This window comes from Triturus cristatus, chromosome 9 (genome assembly GCF_964204655.1).
Source record: "Triturus cristatus chromosome 9, aTriCri1.1, whole genome shotgun sequence".
Lineage (NCBI taxonomy): Eukaryota > Metazoa > Chordata > Amphibia > Caudata > Salamandridae > Triturus > Triturus cristatus.
This window is the reverse complement of record NC_140592.1, coordinates 1,003,756,805-1,003,771,425: the sequence shown is the minus strand read 5'-3', so window position 1 is coordinate 1,003,771,425 and position 14,621 is coordinate 1,003,756,805. Positions and strand designations below refer to the sequence as shown.

Here is a 14,621-nt window from a genome sequence, read left to right as displayed (position 1 = left end):
TTTAACCGCGAGGTTCATAATGCACTTAAGAGTATATGGTATGACGATATCTGGAAACAGTAGAAGGAAGTTGTTCCGACCACTGCAGACAGGCTCAGCTCATGCCAGAGCACCATCTCACATGGAACCAAGCACTCTGCCTTCAGGATTGTTAAGGCCTGCCATAGGAGTGACTTATAGGTTACCATGTGTCCCATTTAAGGTTAGGTATAGGTATACTACACCTAAGTAAGAGGTGGTTACACCAACTTACCCCAGCTGAGTGATCAGCCAGTTGTGTCAAATTGTTAGGCCAAGCCTGGGGTGGCATAATACATGCTTCAGCCCCTGGCAGGCCTTGGGTACACCAATGCCCTGGGTACCTAGTGTACACTGGTACAGGGGCTGACAGGGTGATCCACTTCCAATTGGTTATGCACCTAGGGTGCATAGTTTTAATTTAGTAGAGAGAACAGCAGGCTGGGGGTCTGATTGGCAGGCCCACAGCCTCAATATGTCAAAAACCAGTGAAGCAAAAAGCAAAAATTTGGGGTGACCATAGGATAGCAGACCCTACTCTCCTACAATTCGTATAAACCAAATTTGGTACGGAAAGCCGTTTTCCACTCATCTCCCTCTCTGACACGAATCAAATGGTACGCGCCTCTGAGATCTAATTTGGTGAATATTTTCGCCTTACGTACTTGATCCAAGAGAGTGGAAATGAGCGGAAGAGGATATTTGTTCTTTACCGTAGCTTTATTTAACGCTCTGTAATCCAGGCATGCTCTCAATCCTCCTTCACGTTTGGGGATGAAGAAAAGAGGCGAGGAGACAGACGAGGTAGAATGTCGAATGAATCCTTTCTTCAACATCTCCTGCAAATAATCATAAAGATATTTAGTCTCTGGTTCAGTCAATGCGTACACTCGACTGATAGGCAGTTCTGCTCCTGGGATTAAGTCTATTCTACAATCATATGCTCTATGAGGGGGTAGAGCTGTCGCCTTCACCTCATCGAATACACTAGCAAACCTTTGATATTCAGCAGGCAGACTCGAGGAATGAGAGGATGTCGTAGCGCAACATACCGGTGTTTGCCATAAGGCCGTTTCTTTGTAACAGTGTAAAGTGCAAAAAGAAGACCTTAACGTTGCTGTTCTACAGACCCAATCTATATGGGGATTGTGTTGTTGCAACCATGGTACTCCTAATATGGCCCCAAACGTGGGTGTATCAATGAGATCGAAAGAGATTATCTCTGAGTGCCCATTATCACACACCATGATAATATCAGGAGTATGGTGTCTAATCAACCCTGATGACAACTCGGATCCATCCACTGCTCGAACCATCTCAGGACAGGATTTTGTGAATTGCAACCCCAATGCTTTAGCTACGGTTATATCCAAGAAATTCCCGGTAGTCCCAGAATCCAGTAAACACTGAAGGACTTGGGAAATCGATCTCCAAACTTACCAAGTCTTTCAGTTTTCCGACACAGACACTGCTCCTGATTTGTTTACAAGTTTGTCTACTCTTTTAGGTTTCACTGGACATTCTCGGGCAAAATGCCCTCCCTTACCGCAGTAAAGGCATAGATTCAAACGTCGTCTTTTTTCTCTTTCTTCGGCAGTTAAAGGGCCTCTGACCCCACCAATCTGCATAGGCTCAGTCGAATCTTTGGGCTCTTTTTTGTCGGACCGTGAAAGAAAAAGACGGGAGTATTCTCCTTTTGACTTCTCTCCCTTCCTTTCTGTCAGCCTATGGTCCAATTTGACCACTAAATCAATAAAGGACGCACAGTCTTCAGGCGGATCTACAATCTGAGACAGAATGTCTTTTAATTCATCTCTCAACCCACGATAAAAGAGGGATGTTCTTTTCTCGTCAGGCCACTGTGTCTCAGTGACTAACCGGTTGAACATGGTTATATACGTAAGAAGGTCCTTTGACCCTTGTTTCAGGTTCAGCAACTTGTTGTCACTGGCCTGCATGTAAGAATGCCGAGCGAATAAACTTCGCATCCGTTCCTTGAACTGAGTTAAATTATAGAGCACTGGATCATCGTTCTCCACTAACGGTACCGCGCAAAGGGCTGCGTTCCCGCTCAGATAAGATATGATGAATGCTATTTTTGCGGCATCATCAGGGAACGCCGCTGCTCGACACAAGAACTGGAGATGGCACTGATTCATGAAGACAGCATATTTAGTGCTATCCCCATTGAATCGTTCAGGCATGGCCAAGGGAGTATGGGGTGGGGTGACAACCGTAACATTAACCGGGGCAGATGGGGATACAGGAGGTACAGATGTGTGTGGGGATGGGAGGTGAAAATGACTTGGCTGAATATAACTACGCTTCTGTTTGGGAAGTGTTCCTATTCCTGATGTCTCTAATGAGGTGTGTGTTTTTAATATTCCTAATTCTGTGACCAACCGCTGATTCTCTCCCCTTAACACTCTAAGCTCTGTCTGCAATGTGACTACGGTATTCGCTAACTCCGACATAGTAATGTCAGGATTGTCAAGGCGCGACTGTTCTAACCTAGCTGCATCATAGGAAGCGCCTTGCTCCATCTTCGCTCAGGGGATGTTTAAGCTACGTGGGCTTGGCCTTTCTGTCCGGTTCTGGGTCCGACGACAGAGAATCCAAGATCCACGGGAGCGAAGATAATGTCTTTACGCTCTCACAGGGTCCAGACCCCTATAGGTGTATACACACTAGAGGAAGACATGGACCCCCTAGAGGGCGAAGAGGCCAGAAAGGACCACCAGGTCTTATGTCGGGGATTTCAGGCAGGGAAGTAAGGATTCCTACAAGGAGACACAAACAACAAGGTAGCCGTAAGTCTTAATCCCTAGTGAGCTTCCCAGCTACTTTCTGTACATTCTATGCCTTCTCATACTCACACAATCAGACCTGGGGACGTGGCTTTAAGGACTCTTCTTAAAACAGGAAACGGTGCCTCTATACAACACCAGTGGAAAGAAGGCAGACTTCACATAAGAAGGGGGGTTGTAGTGTATCCACATGTGTAGATGGGTTTCAGCAATGGTCCTTTCTTGATGCCGTTGATTTGACTGTACTGAATGTCTCTGTTAATGAAAGAAGACTGTTTGTCCCAATAAAGATTTGAGCCTTCAATCACAAACTCACTGACATTGTGAGGCACCAACGCGTCCCAGCGCTGGGGGGGTGGGAAGGAACAACTGGCAAGGGATCTAGCGCGATAACCGCACTAACCAAAAGGAGCAGGCAGGGATTACCACAGTGCTTCCTCGCGCTAGCTACACAGGTAATGTTCTCAAAAGTGCGCTTCCAGCGCTAAATAAACAAAAGCAGGCAAAAACCTCCACAGCGCTTTCTCGCGCTAGCGATACAGGTAATGTTCTCAGAGCGCGCTTCCAACGCGCGAATCAATACAGAGGCTCGTAGTTAGAGACTTCAGCACACAACCCAACTCACGGTACCGTGGACTTGAAACGTGTTGTTCCATTGGTTTTGTGGCTCCTCGAATACGCAGTAAACAGGGAAAAGACGAGGAACGGGTCCGGGTAGAATCCAAACAGTCAAAGGGGGCGTGGTCCTAAACCAGGAAGCAAGGCCAAGCACTCGTGGTTGTGAGCCGGCAGCCTATATGCCGGTAGCAGTCATGTGATCTATTGTGGTGCAGCATGGGAAGGCATACAAGATACTCCCTCTAGCAAGGCATTCTGGGAGTTGGAGTTTTCTACTGTAACATCCGCTTTACGGATAAATAGGGTACAGGAAGCACGACCCCTAACAAACAGGCAAAAGTGTATATATAAGGGTTACTTAAAGTTAAAGAAAGGAAGTAACATACCTGCCAACCTAAGCAAAAATCTCATCGTGCGAGGAGGGGCGCGGCCTTGGAGGGGTAAAGCTTTGTGCAGAGAAGTACCCAAGAGGCACTTTTGCACCCACCCTGCCCCCAAGCCCCTCCTCTAAAACCTACAAAAAAGGTTACTGTGGCTGGTGCTAATGTCCTGGGGTATTTTCACACCCCTTAATGGACATCAGCAGCTCAAAGCCCCAGAAAACGAGCTGAAAATCTACTATTTACAGTGGGATATAGTCTCCTCACCCGGTGACTGTGTGATGGGAGCCGATATTGTGTGTCACGGGGTGGCACTGTGTGAGTTGGCAGGTTTGAAGCAACCAGGGTGTCCTGCACTGCTTAACTTTGGAAACACCTTTACTTTTTACAGATATCTTGCAACATAAGTGCAAACGTATGATAAAGTCTCTTCAAAATTCGAAAAGTGTATTTCCTTAACATGCAGAACTGTTTCACCTTAGTACATTAGATTATATCAGTGCATTGCACTTTTTCTAAAAGGGATAGTTTTCAAACATGAAATTAGAAAGATTCATTCTTCCACTCCCACCACCCTGACAACAATGCCAATAGTGAGCTAAGAGGTAAATCAGCTGTTATGTGCACTCTTTGGGTGGTCTTTGTACATATAACACATAAGCAACATTAGAGTCAGGGCAACTGGAATGATGCAATTTTTGCAGAATTATAGATTTGCTACATTTCCCACATAATCCATCAACTGCCGCTGTATCAATTTACTTGAAAGATCATCTGTTGAGGCATTGTGCTGCTCCGGGCTCGGGGTAATTTTACGCCTAAGGGGCTATTAGGGCGAGTGAAAGTGCTGCCGGACCGGCAAAGTAAGGTTGTTGGGGATTTGCCTCTCGAGATATGTTCAATGGCGTGGAGATACGAATACCGCATTGTTGGCTAAGCCCTAAAGCGGTAGATGATTATTGAAATGTGTGCAGTGAGAAGTAACAGCGAAAGGTGAAAGCACGACTGTTGACAGAATAGGGTCATTATGAACACTGAATGGATAGAGACAGGAAATGAAGGACATTCTTTTCATGAAGGAGTATGATTTGAATATTATTTCCACAGGTGGAACACAACCCCTTTTGGCTTGGTGGAGGCTGGTATGAGTGCCCTCTGCCTTCACTTGGTAAATACACTCTATATGTATGGGTGATTGTTATGTAAAAGATTTGGCTATAAATACAATTGGTTTGTCAGTTTTTATTGATAATAGGATAGAAAACTGCTATTCCTTTCTTTCTTCTTTTTTTAACAGCCCACCCGCAACATAAAAGCATTTGTCCAGTGAGGCGAGTGATTGAAACCCCATGCCCTGATGAATTTGCCACAACATAAGTAAATGGCAATGACACATGTTGGCCTTCTTGGTAAGGGTTAGCAACATGCAGTGCTTTTAACTTGAGTAAGCTCACAAGTGCAAATAAAGAGGGTGACCTAAAAGTGAGTCTTAACTCAATTTTATAATATTGCTTGGAACAACTGTTTCCTCGCAATACACGGGGTTTTTGTTCTGTTTGGGGACTTTCTTTCTCTTATCTGATTCTTTTCTCTTCACTGGACACTATTTTCTTGATTTCTTTGAGTGGGCAACCAATGATGATAGACATGGGCATACTGGTGAGCACCGGCTGGTAGCCTCCCTGGTGTCACATACGTGAGGTGCCCTCACACTTTCACACTTATTTTGTTGAGTACTTTTCACTCACTTATTGTGGGGGAGGTATTGTACGGTTGCAGAGTGACGGTTTGCAGTTTTTTATTCATACATTTGAGAGGACTAGGACTACATTACATTGGACATGGTGCCAGAGACAGGGTGGAGATAGGTATCCCCATTAGAGGTGTAGGTCCTAAGAAAAATTGTGAACCCTCTTTGTGCCAAGCCCTTATTGTTTTGCTGAATGTTGAGAGGAGGGCGGCTTGGCATTTACCCTCTATAGCTCCATGTTGTGAAGAGACTGTCGACCCTCGAACCTGCTCCTGCTAAACCCCGGCATCTCCAGTGGTCAGCAACCTCAAAAACCCCGTAGGACCTGACTGCCTTGCTCCTCTAAAAGACTGGGACTCCCACGAGCAATGGTTCTGCTCAAACAAGCAACAACCCCTGGTGCCAAGCCAGGAACCGTGAATCCAGCACACGCTGCACCCGCCGAGCCTGGCCTGTGCCTGAGTGAACAAAGACCACGAGGACGTCCCCCCGGCGACAGTGACCAAGAATCAAGCACCCAAGGACCCTCCTAGACGCTCTTGACGACGCCTGCAGCTTCACAACCAGGGATCCCCCCAACCGCGACCAGCAGAGGGTAAGATTTCCCGATGCCAAAAGACACCCCTGCACCCGGCGCCCTGCGGCCCCCTGTGCCCAGCTCCTGGGTGCCTACCTAACCTGCAGCTTCCCAACTTACCTCTTGAAGTGGTGGTCGCACCTGAAGAATCTTCGTCCCCGAGCTTGCAGCCTTTGTTCGTCTTGTAGCTTTTCCATTGAAATATATTGAGCACCCGACGGCTCAATAGCACCCTGCACCCAGCCGCCCAAGTGCCCCTGGAAGCGCAGCATCTGTCCTATCCTACTTCCCCACTTGCCCTGTGTAAGTGACCAGGAGCTCAGCTCCCACAGCCGCGTGGTCTGCCTGCAAGCAGCCACCAACCAAAGGCCCCCTGCCTGCCATAGGCTAACATTGGGCCTACTCTCTCTGCACCCGGCTGCCCCTGTGCCGCTGAGGGTGTAACAACTGTACCTACCTGACCCTGGGAGACCCCTGAGTCTATCCCCAGAACCTTAACTCTGCCAGTCGAGTACTTACCTGAAAGCCGATAACTTGCATTTTCTCCACAGGGTAACATTGACCGGTTTTCACTTGGAAATTCTTCTAAGTGTCGAGTTTTGAAACTTTAAAATATTCACTAAAAATCACCCGATCAACGAAAACGAAATTACTCACCTGTTATCAGGAGAGATCCCAGTGCTGGATCCTTGTGCCCAGCACTGACCCTACAAAGCAATTACAACTGTGATTTTCCGATAACCAAACCCCTTCCTAGATGTGCCTCCTCGATTCTTCCGTGATTTTCCCTAGTGTTGGATTCTTCAAACAGCTGACAGCGATTTTGGGCAGCATCTCAGCATAGCATCAGCATATTCAGCATCAAGTGTGTCTAACTAACTAAATTTACCTCTGTTATACCAATTTGAGTGCATGATCCACCCCCTAATGTTTCAATTCTATGTACACCCTCAATTTGATTGGGCCAGGCAGTGGGGTGAGGACATCACACCATACTAAGTGCAATAACTTTCTTTAGTTCTATTGTCTAATTTCCTGCCCCTTAATTTTAATACCCACAAGCTTTATTCCCACAAGTATTTCATATGTGGATCGATAAATTTGAAGTACAATGTTTCGGCTTCTTCCCTTTGCAGGTTCAAGAGTTTATTTTCCCATGTCCTTGCTGGGCACATGACCTTGGCAGAAGTTCAATGACATCACTAGTTTCGAAGGAAGGATGCAGTGCGCATGTGCAGTTGTCGCAACGGGTTAGGGATGTTGTCACCCTCCAAGGTCCAAATATGAACTATTAATAAAGCCAGAGAAAAACATGTTAGAATGTGAAATTAAATGAATTCACTGCATACCACTTACTTCTACTCAAACTCCATTTAATTAATATATCTTTTGCATTAATAGCTTAGTAAAACTTGCACGGGTTAGTTTCAGCACAGCATGTGCGTTAATGCGAGGGTTTCAAACAGCCATGATAAAAGCTATTGCGCAGCTGCAAAGATTTCCCACCAAGCGACAGAAAATGTCATTACTACGTAGATGCAGTAGACGCATGCGCAGAAGAGTTCCCGCGTTTTCGGCGGCCATTTTAAGAACACTCGGGTTACTGGTTAGTAAAGCACATAGAAAAGCTTCCCCTAGATACAATATGTAAAATGTGGTGCAACGTTAGTACCCACAAACATGTTGGTTATAGTATTGCAGGTTATTCGAGAGGATTGCATACAAGCAAGTCTATTTTTATACGAAACCTTGCTCCATCAAGTGGCCCCGATTATAGTTTATTAAATCAAACACTGGAGAAAGTTTTGTACAGCACACATCCTGAAGTCATATATTCCAAAGTTCTCTTATGTGTGATTATGAAGAAAAAAGAGGGAAAGTGAAATAAAACAATTGCCTAGGATCACACAATTTGGTTAAATGAAGAAGCTGGGATTAATCCCAGATTTTCTGGTTTCATGGTATGCAGTTAAGCCACCAGATGTATATGCTTCACTTCCCCTACACCCACCTAACTACCAACACTCCCTGCCCCCATCCCCAACCCCCACCTTGCTGGCATCAGTGCAGCCCTCAGCCACATCACTGACTAAAAATGTTGGCCCCTGGTAAAATGTTTGCTAGTATCCATGCTCTAGAGCTTCGGTACTCGCAAACATTTTCCCAAGGGCCGCAAAGCTTGGTCTGTGATGTGACAGAGGTCCGCATTGTTGCCAGCAGGGTAGCGATCTGCGGACGAGAGCTCTAATGTGGGTGTTGGGGAAGAGCGAAGCAAATACATCTAGTGGCTGAATTACGCAATGTGAAACCAGAAAACCGGGCATTAATTCCAGCTTCCCCACTTTACCAAATTGTGTGATCCTAGGCAATTGTTTCATTTCACTTTCCTTTTATTATCACACATAAGAGGATCTCGAAATACATGACGTCAGGTTGTGCGCTGCACAAAATCTTCTCGTGTGTTTGATTTAATAAACCACAATGTTGTTCATGTATAACAGGAGGCCACCCTAAGTGTGCAAATAACAACTGACTTACCTCTTAGTTCACTATTGGCATTGTTGTAAGTGTGGGAGAAGAATGCAGGTTTTTAAATTCATATTTTAAAACTATCACTTAAAAAATACTATTTGATTTTTGAAGAAACCCTATAATATTTTTTACACTTTTGCTGCAAGATGGCTTTGAAAATGAAGATGTTCCCAAAGTTAAGTAATGCAGGACAACCTAGGTACTTTCTTTAACTTCAATTAACCTTTAAATAAAGGCGTGTCTGTATATTAAACATCGTTTTAATGTTAGTGCTGATTCGACTGAACATCAGCTCAGTGCTGCTGTTGATCAGGGGGCGGCATCTAAAGGTCAGGAGGGCCGAAACACGTAAGCTGAAAATCTTTGCTTAGTTTAGTGTTCCACCCATCTAGTATTTTACTACTTCTGTCATTGCATCCAGATATATAATACAACAAATACATTACACCTACAACAAGTCTGTACTATTAGCTTTGTTAATGCTTGTTAGTTGCATAAGATAAATAAGCAACAACTAAGGCTTTGCTATATAGCATATTGAAAATGCTTTAATTTCTGAACTGGTGAGACTGTGAAAGAACTATATCTAGTCTCTTTGAAGTTACATCAAGAGCAGTGAAGGGTGGTACTGCTGCAGAGTTCGGATTTATTTTTGTCATCCTGAGGATGAGGTCAAGAATGGAGAGCCCGAATGGGACCCGTCGCAGCACCTGCTTTTAGGAACTGCGGATGCTCAGTACCGGCAAAACCCGAGTCCACTTAAAAGTCCTAGTACCGCTGTACATTTCAGAGTCCCCGCTTAAAAAGTCCCCCTTGACGTTTGTCACGTGAACTACCATCGTTGCTAAAGGTATTCCTCTAAAGCGGACCAATGCAGTAGTCAGTGCATGGTATAGGCTCCTCCTAGTATTCCAAAAGTGGGCGTACTTGGATGACGTAAAGAGCTGTGACGGCTCGGTATTGGATGACTCTCTCCATGTCGGAAACCAACCAGCTCTCGTGCCAAGAGAAGCCGGAACTTGGAAGATACGGGTCAGAGAACAGGCTCTCCACCGGTGAGTAGCAGGCGCGCGCTACGCCAATGCAAAATGAGCGATGTCTGCCAAAAGCGAAATCCCCTTTCGTTCCGAGGCAGATGCTGCCTGGCATCTTAAACTGGCTGCTTCTGTAAGCAGCTGAACAGACGCGTAGATCCGTTTCTTTTGATGTGCAGTATTGTCACTGAGAGTCCCAAGATCACCCCTGACACTTATGCAACTAGTAGCTGAGCTGACAGCTCGAGTTGGTAAGAGACATGTGCTGAATGAACTGCACATCTAAACTACAGTACACGAGACTGGTGTCTGAAAACGTAATGGATCATGAAAGTAATTACCGCGTTTAAAGAAAAAATGTTGCATACTAACGAGTTTTTAGTCACATTTTTGTTAACATGCTCTGCAATTATTTTTTTAAATAACTTTGAATACCGGTTGAGTCAAAACAGCAGTTGATGCATGCTAATCCAAAAACGCATATTTCGCGTTTACGAACCCTGACGAGGAATTCATTTATTTGAAATATGGACGATGTACACTGTGTTCAAAGAAAAGAACGGCGAATCGTACAAGAACTAGAATGTAAAATGTAAATGTCCATTTATCGATTGTGCGCTGTTGTTTTTTGTTTTAAAAAAAAATATTTTTATAAACAGTTGCAATAGGGCATATTGTTCTTGGCTACATTCCCTGGAATCTAATAATGCAGGGATACATAGCTGTGCCAAAGCATACCGTGATCCATAATATATATCAGGACTCCAGAAAAAAGTATGCGGTATAAGGTGCTGTAGGCTGGTGAATTCCAACAGTGTCCTGTCCCTATGTCGCAAATTGGGGAAGGGCTATAAACCAGGATGGGAGGTGGGCAGAACACTGAAGGGATTGCGTCAGGTTAAGATCAGTAAGTAAACTAAAAGGGCGTGGATAGTTGTGAATGTAAACAGGGTGCAAGTCGGGGGTACACGCTGGTGGACAGCGTCCACCCACTATTTTCACAGAGTGAACGCCGTCCACCCTGCTTAGAATTTGGGCCCCACTGAATAATGTGCTGAACTCGTCCCGTTGTAATTTCCAAACACCGGGACACTTTCAACAGCGCCTGTACTTGTCTGCTTTCCATCTGCAACAGGCGACAACGGGCAGGTGGGGACGGGCTTTCTTAAGACTCTTGCTGGGCCCATAACAAAAGCCCAGTGTGAGGGGTCACCAGGCCTCCTTTTGTTCGAGTCTCTGGGCTGGGAGCTGTCAGGAGCCTCACACCTGATGCAAATGAAGCAGAGGGGAAACAACGGCTCACACCTTGTTAGCACTTCACACATACTTAAGAGAGGCAGCTTTTCACTTTGTTCAGTCTCTGTTTAGGAGATATGCATGCACTCTAAGAATGTCAGATGTGTTGGTCTTTCCCAATATTTACATGAAGCAAATTGCATTTATATAGCTCTTACTTCCCGTAAGGAGGCGTTGGAATAATTTAAGTACCTCTATTTTTTCTTGTATAGCCCTACTCATCCCAATGCAGGGTGTCAGAGCGCTTTACATCAACACGTGCATATTACATGTACAATAAATTATATAAGTTTGTAAATGAATGTACAGGATGTATTGCATAAAACTGGGGGATTGTAAGGTGTAGAAGTCACATATCTTCCGTAGCTCACCGTGCAATTATCCTTGCAATGCGCTCAAACGTACACATGAAAGACCTGCTAAACATATATGTGAGGGCTTTAGATCTGATGTCATTTCTTGTGATGCCCCTTCCTGTAAAGTCGTGGCTTGAGATGCCACTTTCTATGATGTCAATTCCTGTGATGCCAGCGTGATGTCATGCGCCGTGATGTCATGCGCCCTGATGTCACTTGCATACTGCCTAACTAGGTTAGTCCCCCCCACTTTGTTTTTAGGACTTGTGCCCAGCATGTAATGCTGTTGGCTTAAGAAGTCTTGGGGTATCTGCTATGGGGGAGCAGACCACTGGAGCGTTGGTGGGGGACGGGCATGGTCAGGGGAACAAAATCTCCAGTGGGGGAGTTTTCTAGTCGCACAATGTAGGGGGTGGGAAACGGGTGACGCTTCAGCTTAGAGTTGCCTTATGGGGGAATCATCTTTGCTTATTCCCTGCAGGAATTCTGTAAGAAGGGTGGCCCTTTGAGGTGAGATAGGGCACTTACGGAGGTGTTGAATCTCCTCGTAATAGAGGGCTTCTTCTTCCTCGTTGGCCCCCTTGAGCGTCACCCCATGCCAAGCCTTAACTGGGTGAGTTTGTACATTGTATTTCGCCCGAGTTAAAAGATGCCCAATGTACATGCCTCCCAAGTGTGCAGGTCAGAAGTTCAGTGATTTCTTGTTGGGTGGTATGGCCAGTAGCTTTGTAAATCTGCGCTAGACCATAGTATATGCTTGAGATCGGCGTTAGGGATGTGATAGCGGGAGCAGCTAATGTGTGCGTCCGGGTAATAAAGGTTCAGTTGAGTGGGGGTAAAATACGCACTGTTCAACATAAAGTACTGAATGTTCTTGAACCGGGAGTTCCGGCAGACCTGCTGGGGGTATTCTAGTACCTGCTCCCATTCCCTGTCATGTAGTGTCCTCCCAAGTCGTCCTCCCATCTGCTACCCAGTTTGGTGAGAGGAATATCCATGAGTTCATGGATGGCCTTCAACACCCACGTGATAAGATAGCGCTGTATCGTTTACTGGGCCCACATCAATGAACTATGGTTTTCCTGTTATAAAATGATCATACCACTTCCTTGGTCCTCCGATGGCCCTTGTTTTGTGCCAATACAGGTTGGATATAAGGGAGCCAGCAGTCATCCAATGAGGGCCAGGAATTGGATAATTGAACTACTAACTAGAAATTAAGCTCCTGTAAATTACCTTTAATATGGATGGCGTTATTGTATCGGTCATCCACGGCACGAGTTAGGACGGGCGGGGTGATATCTGAGGCGTAAGAAATGAGCCGGGGTATGAGGCAGGGATACCCGTTGTCCCTGCTCCTATTCGCATTGGCTATGGAACTTTTGGCGGCGAAGGCTAGAACTGGGGGGTATTATCGGGGCCTACAAGTGAGGGACCAGACCCACCATATTGCCTTGTATGTGGATGATTTACTCATGTTTCTGGTGGATACGGAGCAAGCACTAGAGGGAACAAAGGCACTACTGCATGAACTAGGAGAGGTATCTGGCCTCAGAGTTAACTGGTCCAAGTCTTGTCTATTCCCGACAGACAATAGCAGAGGGGACTTGCAGAGAGTGGCAGGAGTGCGAAGGGAAACCGGATGCCTCCTGTACCTGGGGGTTCAGATTGATCATGAAAGGGCGGAATTGTAGAGGGGAATGTGCTTAGAGCGATAAGAGGGCTGATGGGCAGTTTTGAGTTTTGGAGCACGCTGCCACTATCGGTGGCGGGCTGAGTGGCTTTACTTAAAATGGTGGCTCTCCCCCGTCTGCTTTATTATTTTACGACCCTACCGGTCTGGATACCGGCACGGGTATTCAAGCAACTTACATCAATGATCACCGGCTTTTTATGGGGGTACTGGGAGGTGCCGTTTAGCCCTATCTATTTTACAGCGCCTGCGCTCGGAGGGTGGATGGGCGGTTCTGGATTTCGAAACATATTATTTGGCTGCGCAATTACAGTGGCTGACACAGCTTGTGATGGCGAGGTTGAGGGGCCCGGAGCAGGAAAGAGGGAGAGTGCCTGAGCTGAAGTTGCTATCACAAATCCTTTTGGACCTTCCCGTTCGGCTGGGGAACCTGCCTGAGGACCTTAAGACAGTGAGGCAGTGCTGGAGGAGGAGTGTTAAACGAGCGGATATGTCGTTGCTATATGCTCCTGATATACCACTTGCCTTGTGTGAGGCGCTCTCGCACGGGGGCTTGTGGCAGGATCTGAACAACTGGGAGGAGAAAGGTTTGACTACCATTGGGGACCTCTACGAGGACGGGTCTATGCTGCCCTTCCATGTGTTGCAGGAGCAGTTTGAGTTACGAGGGGGGGACTTTTTGTTACACGCGGTCCTTACGGCGGCTATTCGGGTGCCCTGGAAGGAGGGCTACACTGAGCCTCGGACCTCTTTGGGTTGTCAGTATGTTGTGACTGCTGCAGGGAAATATAAGGCAGTCATGTGCCTCTATAAGCGATTGATCCTGGAGAAGTTGGCCCCCTTGGAGGGACTTAAGCACAAATGAGAAGTGGATGTGGGAGCTGAGATACCAGATAGGGCTTGGGCTGACATAGTAGCGCGGGTGTGGAAGAGCACTAGAAACACTAGGTTTCAGTTGGTCCATTTCTATATTCTGCACAGGGCTTCTCACCCCGGCGAAGATCAAAGCATATTTTCATACAGAGACGGATGAATGCCCGCGCTGTAGAAGGGAGGGTGCAGATTTCCCTCACATGATATGGGGATGCCCATCATTAGCAGATTGTTCGATGGAGGTGATTGACTTGCTGAATGTAATAAGAGGGTTGGAGTTGGCTTTGGGAACATGCATCTTACACTGGTTACCTCATATGGCTAAAACCAAAGTCACTAGCAAGTTCATAGATATGGGGCTATTGCTGGCCAAAAGGGAAATCACAATGCACCGGAAGGCGAGAGTATCCCCTGGAGTGGCTAGATGGAAGAAAGAGTTTCTTAAATGAACGGACTGCGATGGGGTCGTTCGGCGCCAATTGGCAAAAAGGTCCGGGAGCGGGAGGGCACTGGAGATGGCACGAGCATGGGAACATCTGGTAGGATTGCTAAAGGAAACAGACACTGATAATGATGATGACACAGAGCCGAGCGTACAGGACCTAGAGCAACACCACGAAGGTTCATAACAATAAGGAAAAGGGAAGCACTTACAGCCAATACGGTGGTAGCCAGGGATAGGGACAT

At 46.2% G+C, this 14,621-nt stretch overlaps 1 protein-coding gene across 1 annotated transcript in view; it reads left to right on the top strand.

The window, feature by feature from the left end:
- The first annotated feature begins 9,668 nt into the window (after positions 1-9,668).
- Positions 9,669-14,621, top strand: part of ADCK1 (aarF domain containing kinase 1) — an 805,280-nt gene continuing 800,327 nt past the window's right edge. The window contains exon 1 of the mRNA XM_085626629.1: positions 9,669-9,737. The gene's annotated coding sequence lies outside the window, so the exon portion shown is untranslated. The remainder of the gene's footprint in view (positions 9,738-14,621) is intronic.